This window comes from Pezoporus flaviventris, unplaced genomic scaffold (genome assembly GCF_033815535.1).
Source record: "Pezoporus flaviventris isolate CSIRO_AGI_PZ_B2104156 unplaced genomic scaffold, CSIRO_AGI_Pfla_v1 ptg000041l, whole genome shotgun sequence".
NCBI classification, from domain to species: Eukaryota; Metazoa; Chordata; class Aves; order Psittaciformes; family Psittacidae; genus Pezoporus; species Pezoporus flaviventris.
Window position 1 is genome coordinate 10,588,431 of NW_026892589.1, and position 23,293 is coordinate 10,611,723.

The 23,293-nt window shown below is 39.3% G+C and overlaps 1 protein-coding gene across 2 annotated transcripts in view; it reads right to left on the bottom strand.

Moving 5' to 3' along the window:
* Positions 1-23,293, bottom strand: part of LOC133275891 (transmembrane protein 132C-like) — a 204,745-nt gene that overhangs the window by 157,168 nt on the left and 24,284 nt on the right. Inside the window, exon 1 of one of the 2 annotated variants that reach the window (XM_061466168.1) lies at positions 14,308-14,418. The exons of the other annotated variant lie outside the window; for it this stretch is intronic. The gene's annotated coding sequence lies outside the window, so the exon portion shown is untranslated. Of the gene's footprint in view, positions 1-14,307; positions 14,419-23,293 lie in introns of those variants that run through there. 2 annotated transcript variants of the gene reach the window in all.

The window sequence follows — 23,293 nt, forward strand, 5'->3', positions numbered from 1 at the left end:
AGAGGGTCCTTAAGGCCCAATCCCCAAAGTAGATGAACCTTGGCCATTCTCTAATCTCTTCTTTCCAGTTTACGTGCAACAGAGGAGTGGGTGATGAAATGACAGGAAGAGCAGAGCAGTACAGTGGTTGTGGTGTTAGTACTGGATGTGGGAAGGCCAGAATTACAAAAGGAAGAATAAAGTCCAAAAGAAGGAATCCTCCAGAGGGCATAAGCAGACCTGACAGAATGCCTAATCATAGTGAGGAAGTGCAGAAGAGATATGTACATGTGGTTTTAATTCTGGTTTTAAGGTAGAGAGAATGATTTAGAAGTCCCTCTCTAAAGCCTCTTTCATTTGCTCTATTGTCTCATTATAATCTGTGTAGAAAGGGTCAAACCAAAGCACACCATCTGTGCTGTACCTGAAGAAAGTATCTGGGAGAAGACATCTGGCAATTCCAGTTTTGAAATTAGGACGCAGAGGCCAATGAGACCAAGTTTCTCTTTCCAAGACAAAGTTTGCAGCAAAGGAATAAATTCAGAAGTCTGAAAACAAGGCATGTCTAAGATAAAGATACCTAACAAAAACCTGGATCCAGTTTACTAAGCAGAGAACAGTCTGGCAAATCTTCGAGAAGGAATGGTGGATCACGTTAACGAAAGAGGCAAAGTTGGCCTGCATACTTCTGAAAGTACAAGAGAGTAAATGTGTATTTTCTGGGGCTGGTAGAAAACAGACTCCATTTCTAAGAATCCTACCTTAATGTTGCTTCCCAAGTGTCCTTAAAGTCATTGCCAAAGACAAGTGACAATAATGGATGCAAGTTTGTTATGCTGAGTGCCACAAAACTGCACGGAGCAAATGCTTGTACCATCTTTATAAGAGGTTGAATGTGTCATACTCCTAAAGTGCTGTTGTTCACGAATCAGTGAGACCTCCTTGCAAATCAATGAAATAGAGCTTTGCTATACATTTTGCAAGTTCTATTTTTGTCCTTTCCTAATATAACTTCCAAACCTTTCTTCTCCCCCACATCCATGCCACAGAGCCCTAATTCACACAGCTTAAAGCACAGAGTACCTCCAATTCTTTCCAACAGATGCAGCCCTTAAAAATGAAATTAATTTTTCCCTTTCTTTGAAAATCATCTTCATTCAGCCAGGCTCCTAGGGGAAATTAATGAGTGCTCACTGAATATGTTTACATAAGATCTCCTCAGGATTTATGCTATTAAGCATTAGGCATGTTTTAATCTGCCCTCTAAGGGACAGAAAAGCTGATGTGGCTGGCTAATGTCTCAATGCAAGGAATACTGTCCACTCACTCTTGGCAGCACTGCATGTGCTAACACACAGCAGGCAACCAGAGACCAGCAGCAGAGGATGGGGTTACAGCTGAATAAAAGCTACTGATTTAATCAGAAGTGTTCAGGGCTCTATTGTCAGCGAGATGCCGCAAGACTGAGATACAGTGCAAAAGGCTTCTGTAAGACCCTGCCTTTGAGCACAGCTCTCACTCCCCTGAGCCACCACTACTGGCTGTCCCCACTGCCAGCAGTGGTGATTCGCTGTGCTATCAAATAGGAGGGAGGCCTCTTGCATTCCTCCAGTAACACACAAACAAGCCTGTCACATGCTTCTGCCTACCCAAACGTATTTTCCCACATTGCTCTACACTGGATCCCAAGTGCTCATTCCTAGGCATTGTTTCTCAGAAGTCTGCCATAGGAATTTTATCACTGACTGTAAAATCAAGTTCTCAGTGTGCTTCACAACCAAAGCTTGGCTTACGCTATCTGATATAGGCTTCTCTGGAGTTAGAAATATTCTTTTGCTAGTTCTTACTTACATAAAAGAAATCATACAGTTCTTTATGTTACAATAATAGTATGCATCATCATAATGAAATATGTACATGTGCAAACATACACGCAGTATGTATTTGCACACACATACATACAGTTCATTCTATATGATAAACTGGAAATTCAATTCTTGAACTAGCTCTCAGACTGATTGGTCATATCATGCCTGAGCAAGGAAAAAGCCAGATACCTTCTCCCTGTTGTAACTTTACTGAAGCCAGATGTCTTGCATCAGTAAAAATTGTGGTCTAGCATGGCTGCTGGATCAAGACAATATGACTTCAGCAATGATTAAAGATGCCTGTGGCTTCTGGGCACACAGGAACAAAGGAAACCCCTCTGTTAAAAGAGGGGTTACATAAAATTCACTGCTGCCTCCACATCTGCAGTTTTGTCTCCTTTGTTAGTTACAAAACAATAGAATCAGATTAATGAAAAGAAAAAGGAAACTATTACTATACTGCCCAGCTTACAAAGCCTATCCTGGAGTTCATTTTGCCTCCTTGTTTCCCCAGGTAAAGCTAGCCAGCTAAAGCAGAGCAGTATGAAAGCCACTGTGTCATGCAAATTCAGGAGCCAAAACTTAACTGGTATCATTTTTGTTTTCAAAAAATAAATATAAAGCCAATACCACCCTGAAGTTCCAGAGTACTGCATTAACACTCTTGTCAGCTGTAGGGCTTTTGGACTGCTATATATTTTTTTTTCTTTTATAAGTCTATTTAAACCTGTCTGTATTTCAGTCTGCTAAGGCTGCTTAGCCACGTATGAACTCCATTCATGGCCAGCTGTAATAAATGTCACATGCTGTAATGCAAACAGGCAGTTGTGCTGGTTTTCTGGAGATCTTCATTCAGAAAAAGAGATTAAGAGTAGTTTTAAGATGCTGTAAATGCTGACCTGCTCACTGTGAAAATGCATGGTACTTGCTCTCCACAGAAAGCAAAGCTTGCAAGTGGGGTAGGGAGGAAGCCTGCTTACACCAGCCCTCTCTGAGATAACATATTTGTGATGTTTTAGTTTAGAGGCAATATCATACATTTGATTTAAAAGACATATAAACGTCTTATACCCCTGATGGGCACAGAGCAGACTATGTAAAACTCCTGCCCCATGGGCTGCATGGTAAAGAGCAGCACAAGTTTCTTCTTGGTATAAATTTAAAGAGAGGACCTACAATATGGAGAAATCTTCAAAGGCCAGTCAGGTTTCCAGTCCAACAACCCTGCCAAGTGTTGCTTTAATCCTTTATTTACCAGTAAATCTGCCGCTCTGTTCAGCAGGCTTTTACTGGTATTGGGTTTCAGCTTGAAACCCAAAAGCTGTAAGCATATGCTGTGTAGCCCTAATGAGAAACTCAATCTATTAATGAGCAGACCTTCTCCACAGGACCAGGTCTTGGCAACATGAGTCAGTTCCTGAACTTTCACCTCCCACTTGGCAGCATACCAGACTAACTCCACATCTCTCAGCTGGCTTACATTATCAGCTCATTATTAACATACATCAGGGCCAGATCTCTTTTACATGCACCCAGCAAACAGGAAACTAGACAAGGGGAGGGCTCCTCATTTTTGTTTGACTCTGGAGCTCATAAAAATGACTAATTAGAACCAGCCATAGTGGAGGCACTCTGCAGATTTGCTCCCATGTTCCCTGCCTGTGCACGTTAGTCCTGACTTGGGATAAGCACCACAAAATGTCATGGTAGTCCCTAGCTGTCTGCAATAATCAGGCATCCCTTCCCTCTGTCACAGTATCTTACAGTTCTAATCATCAAGAGCTTATGAGAAGCAGAGATGTGCTAGCCTTATTTTACAGAAAAGGAATCATGGTGCAGACAGAATAAATAATTTGTCTAATGTTACACAAAGTCTACTGCAAAGAAAGCTGGGTTTCTTGAAATCAGCTCCTCTGCATGGACTCTCCCCTGCAGTAAAGAGAACTGTGGAAACTCTGGGTAGCCAATTTCAAAAAGGAATGGTGTATATTTTAGATTTACACGCTTGCATGGGTCCAGAGACCTAGGTTCAGAGCTTCACTTTGAAGTGGCCTGCAAACCACCAGCAATGTACACACCACAGTTTGGGAAAGCATTATAGGGAGTCTCTCATGGTGAGAGTTGTCTCTCATCAAGCATGGAAGATGATTCTCTTGCATAGCAAGCACTATCCTTAATGACCTGCTACTACTTGTTATGAGTTGTCTCTTTTTCCTTACTCAGTTGGTATTCTTTACTTTTGCTCTCTAGTCCCTGCTCCTCACCAGTCAGCCTCATGCTCAGAAGATTTGGCAGAACAAAAGAGATTTTCCTCCAGATGCCTGGTTCAAATCCCGTCCAGCCAGGCAGTAACCGAAAGTTGCATTAGGTTGGTAACTGTTTCCTTATCATCTGAGCACAGATGCCAGCGCACAATCAGTGCCCACATCAGAAAATGTAATTGGAGACACAGACAGCAAGAAAGGTCAGAAAAGTCTCCTGAGGTCAGAAAGGGTGATACTAGTAATGTGGATTACACTAACGCCGTTATACAGCATTCTGTACCTGGAGTCATCTTTGATCAAGGTACATATCTCTTCTTAATGCACAGAGCTCATACCTGTTTTGAAACAATCTTTCAAGAAAGCTAGCCTTAACACAAATCAATAGAAAATCTGGCAAAATCTCAGAGCCTACACAAGCCTACAATTTTCTTTAGCTGCTCAAAAGGTAGCAATTTATATTCCCTTTTTAAAATTAGCTGTGGTTAGTATTATCTTTTTGGAGCTGATCTCGTTTTGTAACTACCCTCCTGTTCAGACTGAATCTATGCACAGATGCTCAGAGCCAAAAATCTGTTCTCATTTAATCTACAGTAGAACAGGTAAAGAGTAAATATATTCCACATAGGTTCCCATCTTGCTGCTTCAACCTCTCACAGCACTGCAGTAGGCAAAATGAACTAGATAGCTGCCGATGACCTGCTGTTGCAAGAGGTTTTTGTCAGCTCTGCTCCTCTGAAAGTTTTCACACTGGTATCTAGAGAAGAGCAGTACAAAATATTCTTATGGGACCAAAGACCATTCAAACACAAAGGAACTAGAAAGAGATTTTAGCTACGTAAAATGTGCCATCTTCCCCAAAACTACAGTTGAGAAACCTGCAGTTATCCAAAGTGAAGTAACTTTGTGGAAGCAATGGTGATCAGAAAAATAGAATGCTTTGGATCAGGCAGGCAAGAATAATTACAAGTAATTTTTCACTTGTAATTATGCTAAGATGGCAAACTCTGAATTAAGATGAAAGTTTTGAGATCCACAATGTTAAGGTAATCCCACAAGAGAGGCACCGTATCAGCAATTCTCCTAGAACTGAATTACCATAGGCCACTGATTTCTAGGTACACAGAGACCCCAAGAGTTCTTTTACAGAAATAAAAGCCTGGGGCCTTAAGTAGTTCTCAAAAAATGCTGTGGGACCTTTGAAATGGTGTTTATGTAATGGAAGGTGGTGTTACCAAAATTATAAACTCCAAGATATTAATGTGCATCAATATATTATGGTCAACTCCAAGATAAAATGTATATTTAAACATATTTTCATAAAACTTTTAATTCATTCATATTGTTCCACGATGAGAGATGCCATCATTAATAAAGGATGTAGAAGAAGAGACACTAAAATTTGTTAGCTATTCAATACCAGTCTCATTACAAATAGTTGAGTAATTTCATTCTCAATAAAGTTTTACAGTAGTTAAAGAAAGTCTTACTCCTCTTAAGAAAAAGGGTGTGATACTAAACCAGGTAAACCAATGAACTTACTCCTTCTGACATTCTTGATGCTTGGTGCTGACCTGTGAAAATCTAGGCAAGATAAATTAAAAACTCTTCTAATATATAAAGTGACACCTTCTTCTAAAAGAAATATTCTATATTGCAGCAGCATTTTTAAACTATTTGCCCAAGATTGCTATGCAAATGCAACTCATGTGCTCTATGGTAGGCAGCTACACCTAAGAATGGGGCTAGCCTCTATTTTATCTTAAATACATGCTCAGAGATGCGAAGATTCCCCAAGAATCAGCAAAACTGGCTTCCTTAGGGAACAAATCATAGTCTGGTACCTACATAAGGATTTAGCAATTTCGCTTTAGATTACACAATTGGAAAAAACACTGGCTCTTCTCCTTTCCTAAATACTTTCAAATTAATAAAAACAAAACAAACAAAACCAAACAAAAAAAAACCACATAGCAATGGCTGAACAAAGATTGGTACTGGATGGAATTTGAAAGTAAATCCTCCAAGATTCAATTTTTAAGCAGAAGCAAACTTAAGCAAAGTGTTTACTGCTCAGCATTCCAAATTGCATCTCCAGCCTTATCTTACATTTAAAGGTTTTAGAGGCACCAATGCTACTTTTCATTAGTATATATGGTGTTTTCAGTTTGAAAGCTGTAACCCATGTTTTTTGCCGAATAAGCTACTGAGTATCATTATTAAAAACTAACTGCCCTTAACACCAAAGCCAAATACAGCAAATGAGGTGCTGACTCATGGCTGTCCTGTTACCCTTATCTCCTCAGTCTATCTTAGACCTTCCCATCGCCCATTCACTTCTGACACTGAAATGGCAAACAGACAGCTGATTTTGCAGCCAAGAATCTGTCCTGCCCTGGCTATCGCCCAGTAGTGAAGCCCTTTGAGTAACTTCATCAGCAACTTCCCTGCAACACCAAGATTTTCTCTCCAGCAGGCCACATGGCAAAATAAGTAGGTCGGTTCACTTCCGTACCTCTGAATCTGACAAGTCAAAAAGAAAATGAACAAGGCTGTAACTAACCAGAAAGTATGAGAAAATAAACATTAATCAATTTATTTCCAATACCATATCCTTTTTTTATATGGTTGGAAATGTAAGGAATAACCTATGTCCAAGTCTTAAACACCTGAATTTTATTTAGCAAGTCCAAATTGACTAAGTATGTTACTGATTTCTAGAAGATTAATAAGAATTGTCAGGGTTACCTGCAAACTTTCTAGACAAATTGTAGCTGCATTTCCTGAAAACTTCTACCAACCTCAACCACAAACAGCATAGATGGCTTCTCCCTTGGTCATTCCATTCATCTAGAGCACAAAAGGAATCCCGATTCCTGCGAGTGTTATATCAGATAATGTATGTGCTTGAAATGACAGGAATATACCTACTGAATATTTTCTGGCAAATCTCTCTGTTCCATAGCGGTACTTACAGGACCAGCTCTTGGCTATTACATAAACCAGCATCTGAATCTGATGGAGGCTAGCTACTTTTCTAAGTTTTAGCTTAATTTCCTTTAAGAAAAACAACTCTCCTAATTTTTCTTCAAGCTGATGAATTATTGTATCTCCTTAAGCAGCAACAAACCGCAGTCACAAAAGATTTATGAAACATTAATGGCACTATTAAAGTAAATAAATGGCTTTCTGATAGAGTTTTTAAAGTTCCTAATGCAACAGCATAAATAAGTTCTCTTGATGGAATATTAGTATTGTAAGTTGGCAGGAATCCATCTCATGATATAGTCAAGTAGGGAACTTCCTGAGCATACTTAATTCATGCAACTAGCAAATAACAGCAAACAAGTTTGTCCTGTTAAATCTCCTGCTTTACATCTTCCATTCATTTCCTTCCAGCCTCAACACTACCACCAACTCAAAGAGCTTCTACTGAACCATAAGAAACCTCACAACAAAAACCTCAGTAACTAAAGATTAATGTTCCTTTGGATTTTTAAACTTCTACAGTTCTCATTAGAAATGCTGTCAATTGAAACAAATCATTAAGGATGAGCACAGTCTCATGGTCAGAAACCCTTTCCATGACTGACATGTGGCAAACAATAAATTTCCTGCTAACATGAGCTAATAATACCCATCTTAGCCATAGCTCCATTCATGCTTTCAGCATGCTGCAGGAAAGAGCAGAGACACACATAGCACTTCTTCAGTCCTTTAGAACAGCCTTCCCAATTGAAAAAATATGCATTCTCAGCAGGAAACCACCAGATCTAAACATTTCACTCAGTTAATTTTTCTTTCTAAACCCCCCCAAATCCACATTTTGCATATAAATCCTTATTCCCATCTCCCAGAATTCCCTTGCATCTACTATGAAAGCATCTTGAAACACTTGGGGGAGCAAAGCAAAACAGTTGATCAAAATCATGATTAAACCAACATGTTTCCACAGTAGGTTTAGATTTATCTAGGTTCTTGCGACTACAGATATGAGGGATCAGACCTTACCAGATGTGACACTCAATAGCAAAGGAGAAGAGTTCAAGAAGCAAAAAGACAACTGCTTCAAGAAAGATGAAACCCAGCCCCACAAAGAGAGAAGGAACTCACAGCATGTCTCCATTTTCAGTGTCTTTGAGGTTGAATAAGGCACTTTAAATAAATAATATTTATTTCTGTTACAGTACATCTACCAAAGAATTTCTGAGAAATAAGCACTAAGTTTTTCCTTACTTAAGCATCTGAAAAGTAAATGACAGTAGAACCTTGCCCCTATATACTAAAAAGATTTAACTGCTAGACTGCTACCAAGTTAAAATCCTACATAGTACTCCAATATATTAAAACCAAATCAGTGGCTTTTTCACTTCTGCTGGATGGAGAGGGCAATGACATGAACAGCTTTCCAGAATCAATTTCAGATTTAATACACATAGCAAAAAAAATGCAGATTCATTCTAGAACAGGAAAGAGTAGGCACTTGTCTTTTTTCTGGGTTTTTCATTATTAACATCATCTTTCCAAGCTCTACACATGGCTACTGTTGGTGTAAACACACTGGTATTTATTTACAAGTGCTGTTAATCATGCTGTTTAAATTCCAGTCATACACACTGTCATACACATTGTACTATTAGATACACCAGCTATATTTAAGAAACGGAGACCTGACGCAAATACCTGTTATAACTTCAGGATCACTCCCCTAGCCAGCAGAAGTCAGTGTCATTTCCACAGTTTTACAGGTGGTGAAACTAAGGAACAGATGAAAACTTGCCCAACCCACAGCAGTAACAAGACCAAAATCTATTAGAAGCACAGGATGGAAGAACTGACAAAGCAATTGCACAAGACATCAGATACATCTGGGAGAAAAATAGTGTTTTGATCAGGTTTTCTGTTATGTGAAGGGCAATTATATTCATACATATCAGAAGAACTTCATTCATTTTTGATGTATCACAAGAAAACTTCCCTATGGTTTAGGACTATCTAGACCTTAACAGGCAGATTGAAAAACTAAATCCCATCCCAATTATTTACACAATTTCCCTATTTCTTCCTTTAAAGATATATGAGATTACTGCTGCTCTAGTTCTTACCCCCACCAGAAACTTAGCTAAATTCTGTCTTCTGGGTATATAATCACTGCACATTAATGTGCCAGTGAAAAAGAAGGCTGTTCTGGTATTAAATTCCCTAGTTACTCAGATAACTGCTTTCTCTGTTCATTTGCTAGTTGCTAGCAATCCGAAGGTTCAGTGGTAATTGCAGTGGTTAAGACTTCAGTGTTACTGGAAATGAACCAAAGTCTCTGAATTGCAGCAGGAGGTGCAGACTGTCCCAGTGTATTCACTGCTTGTGCTGATAGTTCCCTCCCATCATTAATTATTTTGTTTTATTTTTTTTTTTAATGGCAAAGTGTTTGCTTGGAAATTTTTAAGTGACCCCAGAAAACACAATAGCGTCTTGCTTCAGTAAGACACGCTCAGGAGATACGCAGAAAAGAAATATCCTGAGGGTCGAAAGCAATAACTTTGAACTCAAGGATGATATAATGATTAGAAGAAAAAGAGCATAATGCATCCTTCATTTTACTGCTTATTTCTTATTATTTGTATTACACCATATTCAAATAGAAAAAGCTGATCTCTGCAGATTTCTAATGCATAAAATGACATGAAAATGAACCTTCCCACCACTTTTAAAGTCCCTTCTCTTAAGAACATGAAGGTTTTGAAGAGTCTCAATGAAAATATATTAATAAAAGGCTGACTAAACAGTTTTCCTCCAATTTCTTCCTCAAACTGAACAGTTTTCACTCTTCTAAATGTAAAATTTGTCCAGAGACAGACCAACACTGGTACAGAAAATCTCATTTCCAATTCTGATGCATTTATTGACAAGAGGAAAAAGGCCCAATAATAAGAAATATCAGGCAGCCTCAACTCTAGATGGTGTTGCCAGGTCCTCTTGGAATTCATTAGCTTGCTCCAAGGTATCAAGATCACACATACCTGGCCACTCAGGTGAGTATGACCAAGATCTAACGACTTTTCTGTCTGGAGGAGAGTTTTGTAATGCTGTCCCTTGCACAACAAGGCCTCTGCTGCTACATTAAAATGCTGCTTAAGTCTGCTTCTGTGACAACTCTTTATTTCAAATGATTGTTTATGAAATTTAATAGCAGCAGTTCATTCCTGGGTGATGGTGTCTTTGACACAGAACACTTAATGTGAAATGTGAGTGGCATTTTAGTATGGCTCCTGTACTAAATATGACGGCATCTCTGGCTAATTAAAGTGCAGATGAGCTGTCATTAGGTCTGTATGAGCTCACTGTCCTTCTCAGGGACCAAAATTAAAGTTGCAACACATCTAGGGTGCAATCCTGCAGGCATTAACTTGCATTTCTACACTTGGGAGTCTATAGCAGTCAGTACCCAGAGGCAGTAATTCTGAAATTCAGCTTGCAGGGCCCTAGAAATATAATCATTTCTTCCCACATTTACCTGAGGGCTGAGCTCATTTGAAAATCTGGGTCTCTGGGACTGAAGTAAAATTCAGTCTGTGGTGTGAACTTCTGATTTGGCAGTTGAAAGTTGATGTCAGTCATTCCACACATATTACAAGCAACTGACATCCAGGAAGTCTCCTACCCTTACTTGATTTTGCCATATCACTATTCATTTAACATTTTAGAAAAGGGGGCTCAGAAATATTGTAAATCCTTTACCTACACCTAAAATCCAAGCCTGAAACCTTTTCCTTGGTAACAGCTCGGTTACTCAAGTCTGGTAGAAAACCTGCATGTCCTGTTCCTAATCTAGAAGAGAAGCATGAAACCATCCATGTAAGAAAAAGCTAAGGAAAAAAATCACTCCTCCAGTACCAACAATCAGACCCCAATCAGCAGCAAAGTACAAAGAACCAGCTGCAACAGAATGTACTTGTAAAATGGTCATGTTGTGATCATTTAAAGGAAGTGACCAACTCTTCCCTGCTCTCCCTCCCCTACATCTTTTCACTTGCTCCTTTCCAAGTGCGAGTCTCTCACAAATGATACCCACAAAAAAAAAAAAAAATAAAATCATTAAATCACTGTTGGAATTGTTCAGGGTCTGGGCAAAGATACAGACATGAAGATAGTTAACTGACTTCAGGGTAGTTTCTTGATTATAAGCTACTTTAAAACAAAATGAAAACCCCTTTTCTTTCTAAATTAAGCACCTTTTCCCTTGGTTTGGGTGCTGACAGGTTATACTAAGTCAGAGAGAAACACAGAGATGCCTGACTGCTGGTGTTAGCCTTTGTAAGCTATATTGAGTGTCACCTATTTGCTGCCACTTTCAGTGGAAGTTTAATACATCCATCTGCAGCTAAATCCACTTGGCTAGATTCATTCATTTACTTTTAGTTTTTGCCTTTAAGCATCTCTCTAGATGTCTGAAAAGAAAGAAATAAAGCAATTACTTGATTTCATCCTTAGGATTTTAGCTCTCAGCCTCGGCATGGTGCCTCTTCAGTGCTTGATTAGTGTCTAAATTCTCTCCAGATTAGAGAGGTTTGCCTTCTTTCTCTGTGCATTATACACATGGAAGAGAAAGGAAAACTCAAAGGGGTCCAAACTTCAGCGGGTATAAATCAGCTCCATTTCTGTCAGCTCTGGAGATGCTGTGCCAATTTACAGATGACAAAGATCTATTTCAAAATATTTTTCAAGCAGATATATACATTTAAGTATGCCATAAAACCTTAGCTATGATTTTAGAGTCTGAATTAATTCCACAATAAATAGCCTCTTTTAAAGACGTAAATGTGCTCTCACCAAGTCAGCTTCTAGAATAAACTCTGCAGGATGTTTTGAATCAGTGCCCCAGAGATCATTGACTATAAATTGGAAGAAGAGAAATGGTTTGCTCAATACATGAAGTAGGGCTGAGAACAGAAAAATAATTAGAGAAAGCTACTGTTGTAGTTCTCCAGTTTATTTCTGTCTCAAAGTCCTTGAATAATGATCCAAAACACACCACTAGTGATTACTGTTTCCCAGTGATTAATCAGCTGCAAAGTCATCATCTTTCTTCTTCATCATCTCCTTGAGAACAGAGAAGGAAGCTGTGCAGTGGCTTTTTGAAGTGAAGAATTTTGTTCAGCTGCTCTGTATGAATCCCACACAGGGGCCAGGCATTTCGGACTTCAGCTCCTCTTTCTGCTCCGAAATCCTTAATCTATGGATTATTTGTACAAATGGGAATTAAAAAGAATTTGCCCTTTTCCCCCAATCTCTTCAGAGCCTGCATTTTTAAGACAGCTTTCAGAAGCACTCCTTTTCTGCTCTGTAAAACGTATACAACAAATGCAACAGAACTTAGGTGTGGGAGGGAACAGCACAGATAAGAACTCTACTCAACAAATTCCAGGCTCACAAGAGAGATCAGAGCTGACCCCTCTAGCTATTTTCAGATCTCCCTCCATCAGAGGGCTGTGGCTTAAGTATTTCTATGAAACTGAGGACCCAATACTTACAGGGCGCAGTTGGACTGGTTCAATTGACTCCGTAACTTACAACTACTTATTGAAAGATTACAGTAGTAAATTCAGATGTTCTTTCTTTTCTATGACTCTAAGTACCCACCTATCCTAGTTAACACTAACATTTTTAACCCAGTGTCCTGGGTTCAGCAGTAGCAGTCATGTTTCTCCTTCTTGGTAGCTGGTGCAGTGCTGTGTTTTGACTTTCGGCCTGGGTACAGAACTGATAGTGATGTTTTGGTTTGGCCAAGGACTTTGTGAGCCTCATGCTCTGCCGGGGAGGAGGGGAAGCCGGGAGGAAGCAGAGACAGGACACCTGACCCAAACTGACCAAAGAGGTATTCCATACCACAGCACGTCATGCCCAGGATGTAACTGGGAGTTAGCCGGAAGGGCTGGGAGACTGCAGGGTTGGAGGAGGTATCGGTCGGAGCTTGGTCAGGCTTGGGGGGGGGAGTTATCTGTCAGCTGGTGCTGAGGTGTTGCATTCTCTTCCCTTGTTATTTCCTTTATCATTATTATCATTGGTGGTAGCAGTAGTGATTTGTGTTATACCTTAGTTACTAAACTGTTCTTATCTCAACCCGTGGAAGTTGCATTCTTTTCGATTCTCCTCTCCGTCCCTCCGGGAGTAGGGGGAAGAAAAGAAGGGGGGGGGGGTGAGTTAACGAGTTACCTGACTGGGTTTAAACCACGACACCCAGTATCAAGGAATCGGATATATTGGATATACTATGTAGGTATGCTAACAGAAAGCAACAATCCAGTCCGAAGTTTATAACAAGTATTCTATCACACTGACTCAAGAGTGTGTTTTTCTTTTTTTCAGTTTTTTGCTGTGAATATAGTTTCACACCTCTTTTAGAAAGCTCACAAACGAAATTACATTAGAAGATGTATTGATCCAAGTGATAAATGCAGCAATTGAACAAAAATAACTAGTAAAATGCAGAAAAGCTAAGTTTCCAATTCATTTTACTTAATAAGGAGTATTGTAAATGGACTTACACTGTATACAAACTTACATTTGATAATTTGATTTATCAAATGGGATCTTACCAAGTAGAAACCAGATGATCTTAACATCCTTTCCAACCCTAACTATTTTATGATGGTACACTAAGGTGCATTGTGCAAACTTTTATTACAGGAGCTGGGGAGGCAGTTCTAACAGCATTCCTATTCAGAAACACACTTCAGCCCATACTTACGAAGCCTTAGCTCTTACAAACAAGAGAATTTCCACTGATTGAAGCTGCGTGGCATTTTCTGAATGGCTGTTAAAATTAAGAGGGTATAAAATCAAACTATAAAATCCTTATCTGCAATACAGCTTCAGATAGATAATGTGCATACCTGTCAGAGCTCAACCCTTGGCTTTGATGCCAACAGTACAGGCATACCACCAAAATAATAATGAAGTGAATGTTACCTTAAAAAGACATCTCTGACAAAACCACTCAAACCCATCCCTAAAGCACTGGCATTTAGTACTCTGCCCACGAGTAAGTCATATGCTGAACAGAACAAGCACAAAGTTAATGCCAAAAGGCAAGAAATCCAGACCTGAACCTTATGAGGAAAATATAGGATGTAGATTTCAATAATGAGAACTGTAAGAGAAGCCTGAGAATCATTTCCAGCTCCACAGTGCAGGGTTACCTGGTGTTTGCAATTTCTTACAACAATGGCTGCAGTTAACACATTCCAGCTGGGAATTAGTAGTAATGCGATGTTCAAAAACTCAGCCTTTGATTCCTTGGTGAAACGGATCTTGGATATCTCTCTACATTTGGAAACCACCTTCACCAAGCTCTGTTAGGTCCTCTAATCAGTCAGTCCTTTTGTTCATTGCCAGCTAGGACCACAATTATGTGGCTATGGGATAAACTCCCCTCTTACGCCTGGAAATGTAAAACCAATAAAGGTACAATGTATAGTTAAAAAGAAAAAGATGGAAAAAACAAGGATTTAAAAATATATTTGCAAAATAATAACTAGAGTTCTAGTTCAGCAGGTCTGTTAGTAAAGTATATTTAATTTTGGAAGAAGGTTAGAGGGGGCATCATTTACAACACCCACATTAACTGTCTGACAAATATTCAGAGGTTGTATGCTGCAATTTAAAACACACATTTCAGCTTGCTATTCATGTCCCTGAAACAGTGATCAAAACTGCAAGCAAGAGTCTTCTGGTTAGATGTTGACAGGGTTTTGTTTTCAAGACAGACACATAAAAATCATAGCAAACTTCTGTGCTTCTCTCCCTTCCTAACAAAACTTGACTAGAGAATTCAAAAGGGTCAGACCACACATACATGAATCACATTTGATCCTGGTTTATATAAGTCAATGGAGTCATGCCACAGATGGCCTTTAAATCTGCTCTGACCTGAAGTACTGATCAAATAGACCGGTTGAAGTGCACTGGATATTTTTTGCCACTGTCACTATAATATTTTAACCTTGAACGTGCTTAGTTTCAAAGCACCCCTATGAGACTGTATTATCCCTTTTTGTATCAGATGAACACAGACATGATTTGCCAAAGGTTACACATCTCATGGTAGCAGAGCAGGGGAGTTATCTACATCTTCTAATTTTACATTACATTTACAAATTGTAATGCCAGCAGGGGCAGGTAAGACAGTTTTTCTTATTCATAGTAGTGATCCTTTATTCATAAAAATTGCTCACTGACATCATACAGTTGATCTAAAGATCATGATCGTGAGTGTACTGACGGGCTCAAGAGCACAGAATTTTTCATGTTCTTAACACGAGTCCGTATTATAGTCTTTGTTTAATATAACCTTGGGAAGGACTGCTCCAAACTCTAATTAGGATCTCCAATACTCATTCAGGGCAAAGTAAACACAAGTATATTAATGAGATAAAAATGTTATTCTGCATCATGAAACTCAATGCAAAAGAGAACTAACCTAAGAAAGATCAGAAACAATGTAATTTAAATTCAGGGCCACAAACTGGGGTCAGATGCTTTTATACCTTATGGGCAGTCCAAGTTGGAAACTGAGGATGAAACCTAAAACCAGGGAAAGTCCTGTGTGCTGTTGCCAACAGAGTGAAGAGAAGAAAAAGACACAGAAACTATTGTGCATTTTAAATAGAAAACAGTATCATGGTTCTAGAACTGTATTAGCAACTGCACTTTCAGAAAGAAAAGTCCACGTGAAAGCTGCTGAACCAATTACAGGACAAAACTGTTCTGGTGTCACCCCCACCACAGCCCCCTGTTTTAAGCATAAGGGCAGGTCCATCAGCTTTCAGTAAGAACTAGGTGGCTATTTCTGTTAGTCCCCTTGGAAAATTCCACCCCCATCTTTTCCACAGGTTCATCTACTCAGGTTCCAAAGATTTTGCCTTCTTTAGTATCTTTACTGAAGAGAGTACATATTTTTGAACTGTTCTCACCCCATTTTCTATTGCACTGAAAGTAGGGGAAGAAAAAAAAAAAAAACACACAACAGAAAACCCACAAAACAAATCCAGAAAAGCTCAGTTTAGCTTTCCCTTTTTAAATCCATTCCTCCCTGCACTCAGCAATGGGAAACAGATTCAGACAGCCTTAAAACACTATCTCAGTAACAAAGCATGCAATGTGCTCCATCTCATCTCTCCACTCCAACTGAGTTTACAGCAGTGGGTGGTTTTCAAACCTAACATTTGATCAAAATGAAAACCCGGGCATTCCTTTCACCCCATGACAGGCAGGCTGATATAAATCACAGCCTTCCCAGCAAGGGTTCTTCTACAGACAATGAGTTGTGGCAGTGTCTCAGAGCTCAGTTCTGGCCATTGTAAGAGAAAGTTTCACGTTTTTAAAGCAGGCCTGGGCTTTTTACAACAGTACTAAAACCGAAAGAGGGAGAAAATTTATGGTATGGTTGTTTGAAGGGTGAAGAATGTGGTGTTTCCCCTTCAGCAGTTGTATTTTCAGTGCATTGCTCTGGATAGGTTTGTGCCAGTTTCTGCTTTTATTACTTGTATTTCAGAAGCATCAAAATCTCCAAACTGGGGCAGCCTTACAATATTTTGCACACACACACATATGCATCCACACAGTTACAGGGAAAGTCAGAGTTCATGCATTGCTCCTTCACTGTTTTATCAGTAAAACAAAACTGCTCTGTTAGTCACCACTGCTGGGCAAAGCTCTCAGATCTGTCTGCCCAAGACTTCACCACAGACACCGTCTGCTTCTCATTTAGTAATGCGGACAGAGTAGGTAAATGTTAAGTAGTAACTATTAAATTTATGTGTGTGTGTGCACAAGACTACAGTATCTGATCAAAGCAAAGCTGATACCATCCACAGTACCATTGCTTTTCCTTGCTCACCCAATAACCTATTAGAAATGCCCTTCAGTCTCAACAATTTTAAGCCTTGACATCAAAAGATCAGCTTATCCTTCAGGGCTAAGCTGACTGACAGGTGGGGGTCAGGAAGAAATCCAGTCTCCTCCCTCCAGCCCGGTCATACAGAGCTGCACAACTGGCTCACAGCACATTGGGGGGTTACTTCTGCATTCCTCAGAGACACTTGAAAAGGCCACCTCCAGAGCTCAGACAATGTATTTGATGGACCACTCATCTGTTCCTCTATCCCAGCTTTGTGTAACAATAGCTAAGTTTACATGAGGCTGCACCATGAAGAGGCAAGAAGTTGGTGCTATCATACAAGTTCACTATTATATTATACAAGAGAGCTGCAGCACTCTTGCTGCCGTTAGAGATCTACATACCTGCCAGAAGCGGAGGATGTAAGTGGGCTTTGAGCAGCACTGTATGTATCAGCTGGTCCCACTTAAACAGATGCTTTCACAAACCCCTGGGGAATCCAACAAGTATTCGAAAGGATGTCTACCCTAAAAATCTACTCCGCTACAGAACAGTAAGCACTAATAGCAGTAAAAGTAAAATGAGTATAATGAATGCAGATTAAAAGAGGAATGAAGAAAAGGCAGACAGCTTAAGAACATACACTGAAGAAAGAGGAGGCAACGGGAGGAAAAAAAATAAGAGTGCCCGCAGAGAACAGGGACACGTGCCCTCAGTGCAAAGAGTTTTTACAGCCATGCAGAGGTGCACATGGAGAGGCATTCAAAGGTTTTCCCCTTGGGGTACATGTATCTGTGATCAAAAGGCAAAGAACTACTCCAACAGACACTATGGTACAACTGTCTATCATGCTCACCCCCAGAAGGAGAGTCATGAGCTTTATACTCTACAACTTTGTAATGCAGATGACAGAAGTCACACCTGGTCAGCATTATTTTTTCAAAAGCATGCAAATATCCTCCACCAAGAGGCTCTAATTGTACTTCCCACACACACACTCTTCCTAAAAAGAGGAAAAATAAGGACAGGGCAAGAACCTCAAAGAGCTGGACACTTACATGCACTGAGGTGTTCATCCATACTGAGTTTCTGAATGTTCCTTTCTACCAATGATATTTTTTCTACCCACAAGTGCACCAGTTAACTTGAAGCACTTTGCTGACTAAGCAGAAGCCAGGGTTATATTCCAGCAACACAAGAGTTGTTTCTATCACCTGGGAACACACTCCACTCTACCTCACCAGGTTTGGCTATGTTACTTGTATTCAAGTAACCCATTCTCATGTGGATGATTTGCAGCGCAAAATGCAAGAGATGCAATAGTAGATATATGCCTCAAACTCATTTTTCCCCACAAATGAGATGCTACATTTCTCTTCATAAATTTTAGGACCCAAGCCAAACAAAACAAGGCTAGTAGTTACTTAATGAACAAAGTATTGTTTCTGTGTTTCTGAAACTACAATCCACAGTACAGAAGCTGGGAAACCAGCTTGTCCATCTTTACAGATACACATAAAACTGGCTTTAAAAGCATTTTCTGGTTTTCAGTCATGAATTTGAATTTCTGCAGCCCACTACTACTTAAATTAGGCCATAGCTTCAAATCCAATAGCCAGTTCAGCAGTACCAGAACTTTCCAGTAACTGAACTTCAACAGTGAGACAATTCTGTGAAGCCTCAGGGTTAACTAATGCAGGAATTAGCACAAGTCTTGGAGCAGCAAGTTTAGTGCCGTGCAATCACAGGCAGCTGAGCTGGAGTTATGCTAAAGGCCCACAGAATATTCATATACCATTGCACATCAGGACACATATCTAATAACTGATTTTTCATTTCTGAAAAATAAGCATGATGAGCCACAGGAGGAGAGTAGGAAAAGAACAGAGGCATATTACAAAACCAAATGATCAATTTAAGTTTTGTGATTGTCAATATTTTAAGACTCAAGGAACAAATATGCCAGGCTCCCTGAAAATTCATGGTAACAAGGTAAGAAAAGATTGTCTGTACTCAGATTTAACTACATTTTTAAATAATATTTCCTTTCTCTTATCGGCTTCATTTCAATACAATGTGGTGTGTGAACTCATGCCGATACACAGGACCAGATCCTCAGCTAATTTGCATCACTAAATAACAATGCATGAATAGACAAGCGCCTGTTTTATAGCATCCTCTCTTTCAGCTTTTCCCTTGTCTCAGTTCATTTCCTCATGGCATGCTTTGTTCTTAAAGCAGTCTTAACCACTCATACATCAAAATATTTAATCAACATTTCTTAGTCAGAAATTAATCCTGCTTTAGACTGATTCAGTGGGAGACTCTGCAGTGGACTCAACATAAAAAAGGGTCAGGATGCATTTCCGCGGTGCTTTAGAAAAATCACTGCCGACATGTTTTTAATGAAAATCAATAAGTGACATTAGATAATGAAACGAACATCCAGCAGCACTGCAGTCAGGCCATTTAGGCAATCAGTTTTAGAAGCAAGCAGTGAGGTTTAGCACTTGAGTGTGCAAGTAACATGTGCTTAAATAAAGTACTACTTTTACTTTAAATGAGAATTTTCAAATCTGTTTCCTGTGAACAATGACTCAAGGGCTTACAATTTCCCTTCTCCCTGTTCCCTCACTCACCCCCAACTCCAAGTAAATCAGCCTTAGGAACCAGTGTCACGGTTCCTCTAACACTGTCTCTCCATTGGGAACCACTGACCCGTGGAGCCGCCGAGAATGCTTTGACAAGCTGCAGTGCAGCCTCAGCAGGGGAGAGAGATCCATTAAAAGCAGAAGTTGTGAAACTCTTTAGAAGAGGCCTGTCCCTTCTCAGAGTAATTAATTCTTTGACTGCCACACTGAGATGCAATGAATGAACACATACTCTCGGGAGTAACAACTATGCTAATGGGGAGAAGCTGGGCAGACAAAGAATACAAGTGCACACTTGAATCGGGCTAGACTCGCTATATGAAAACCAATGGTGCTATACACATGCCTGAAAAATCAACAAAACTCCATCGAAACCTACCTGTTGGAGCCACCCACACAACTGATAAGCTTTGCATCAGTTTCTAACCTATAAAGTACATTCCCAAAATTTTGGATGTAGGCACACACAAAATCTCTCCCAGTCACAAAGGATGGTCATCTCAGTGGGACTACAACAAAACTACCACTCCAAACTGCATGACTTGTATGCAGACTTGCTGGCTGAAGCAATGTGCTTGAAGAACATGGCTCAGGCCACTGCAGGACTCATTGCAGCATGTGAGTGCAACAGGATTGGTCTCACATGCTTTTCCTGTAGGGGAGGAGGAATTTCATTTACTTAGGGTCTGTGCATTTGATTAGGATTTGAATAAGTCATTTGCAATACCAAACAGTCTCTGAACTCAGTATCTTCCTGGATGTTCTGTTTGCAAGTTTTAAACTAACACTGAAATGCAGTAAAACAACCAACAGTGACAAAAATCTATCAACTTGATAGCAGAAAATAAAACAATCTGGGGAAAAACACCAATCAGAACACAGCAATAAGAGCTCATTATTAAATGACACTCCAAGAAAGGGGGGGGCTGCAAGAATAAACCTTTCCACCAGGAAACACATAGCAAACCCTCACCTCTGTGCTAGTTCTGTCTGACTCATAGCTTAAAAAAAAAGCCAACACAAAAAAGAAACCTAAACTTTAAACAGCTCCAGTCAGTTCCACTGTTCTAAATCCCACTGTTTCAAAACTAACAAGGAAACAAATAAACAAATTTCCCTCAAGGGTATGAAGTATTCACACTTTCCAGGAAATTTAGCAAATTGCATAAACCCAAGCACAACTGTAGGCTGCATTGTATGTTTCAATGAAAGCTAGCAATATTTGAGGACAGATTTGGAACAAAAGCCTACCCATGGAGTCAACAAGATGACTGCAAGATTCATTACAAAGTCAGACATGGAGTTCTGGCTTCTGGCTGGACAGAAGGCTGTAGCATTAACACATGGTTCATTACAACAGAATTAGAGCCTGGTTATTCAGTACTGCAGAAATTAGGGATGGTACACATCAAACGGATTTTCCCATGAAAACACAGGGCCTCCAGACCAGCCCTAGAAAAATCACTGATTATGGTGCAGAGCCTATTTACATTCACAGAATACAACTTGTGTTTGGCAGTTCTTTGTCTTGATTTTTTCCACTGCAAAGGATTTCAAAGTTATCTTCATGAAAAGACATGACTGAATCTTTTTTATATTAGAGCAGAAATTTGAACAGAATTAAGATATAAAAATAGTCCAAAATGTTAATTTAATATTTTCTCTTATCAAGTGTACAATGATGTTTTATTAGCAAAATATATTTCTTTGTACCTCATAAGCAATAACTGTTACATTGAATTACTGTTGCAATTTAGACAGTTACACGTAATCAATCAGAGAAGATTTTAAGTTGTTGCTACTTAATGGCTAATTCCTCAAAACACAAAGTATGTGAGTTCATGCAATCAGCCTCCTACAGAGTGAAAGTAATGAAGATGTTGCAAAATAAGTAAATGTTTGAAAGTAAAGAAAGCCAAAGATCTTGGAGGGGAAAAGGGGAGCGTCCTTAGTATTAATAAAATACTTCCAAAATACTTGTAATGAGTACAGTATTTTGTATTGATTTCCACTGAAGTTCTCAATAAAACACGTTATGCAGTATAATGAACTCTGCAACCTCTTCTAGCAAGTTAGGATGCATTTGAAGAGTTTTTACTGAAAATAGGTCCAAGTCACCAAAAGCAGAGAACAAAACTGTACCAAAATGTTCATTTTCTTAACCCCTATTCACTGCTGCTTACAACATGTAAATAACACCAATTAAAAAAAAAAAAGCTTCTTCCACTAAAAAGAAAAAAAAAAAGCATTAACACCACCCAGCTTTTTAGGATCTTTCTTATTTACAGTCTTTTATATAACAGTAGATTCTCAATTGGTTTAAGTCAAAAGGCTCCTTAATATTAACAGATCATGTTTTATCTTCCAGCTAAACTCTCCTAGTATTTTATAATTACACACAAGGTTTTACTGAAGATACAGATAAATGAGGCAGTGCCCCAATTACGTGTCTTGTTCTCTGTTTCCTTCTGAAAAGAAATGGATCCTGGGTTTGATGCTGCTAGGAACCCAGTTTTTGCAATTCAGTTTCCAGTGAGCTCATAAGCCCACTTCTGAGTGCCATTCTTCTTAGCTTGGAAATTCTCAGCCACCTCCTGCTCCTTATGGACTGCAATGTGAGCTGGCCTGGATCCTCACTGACAAAAGCAGCATAAAAAAAAAGAGGTAAGGGATACAAATACAGGTGTTTCCATGATCCACACATGAAAGTATCAGGAAGTTACTTTGTACTTATAAGCCTTTAAAGAAGGTGAGAAGCAGGTAATAATGAGGGATGATTAACAATACAGAAAACAATATGAAAAGAAGCAACATGGGAGGACCTGGGAAGAAGTGGACTTAAACCCAATATATAAATCTTAACCCTTCCAAATCAATCCACAGACAGGTATTAATACAAAGGTGTAACCACTACTAAGTGTTTGTGATTTGAAATGACATAGTCATAAAAAATACTAGTTATTGTATTTGTTGTCACTGATTGTTTCTCTTTTACATGGGATGCTTTATCTAGAGCTTGGTCAGTTCTCTTCTTGACACTTGCTAAACTAATCTGATTAACTAAATGAATCCCCAGAAGCAGCTAGCACATTTTCTAAATGGTTGGCTAACTGGAAGGTTTCTCCTGCCTCACTGCTACAGCTGACTCAGCTGGATGGATGGCTGACTCTCCCCAGAGGACAGCCAAATGAATGGCTTTATAGCCCTCGTTCCCCTGGCAATCTGTCATCAAGTTCAAAAGCAACCTTCCGATTTCTCATCCCTACTGGTTATACACCAGTGCATCATTAAACAAACAAATCTGAAGTAACAACTCTGCTAATTTTCAACATACAAACTTGTGCATGCCAAATTCAAGTCAGACACAGAAGCAGTTCACCAAGATTGTTACATCTATTTTTTACACACATATTTTGAATAGGCACACAAGTTTTTTTTTTTGCAGAAAGAGAAGGAACAAAAGGAAAATTCAGGGACACAATTCAAGTATGTATTTTTAGTATAAAAAATGCCCAACAGCTAAATTAACCTACTGGTTTCTCTGACATAATATATCTTGACTATACTAAAGACACATGAAGCCTCATCCTCTTACAAAAGAAAACAACTGCTATAGCAAATTTACCTACTCCAGTG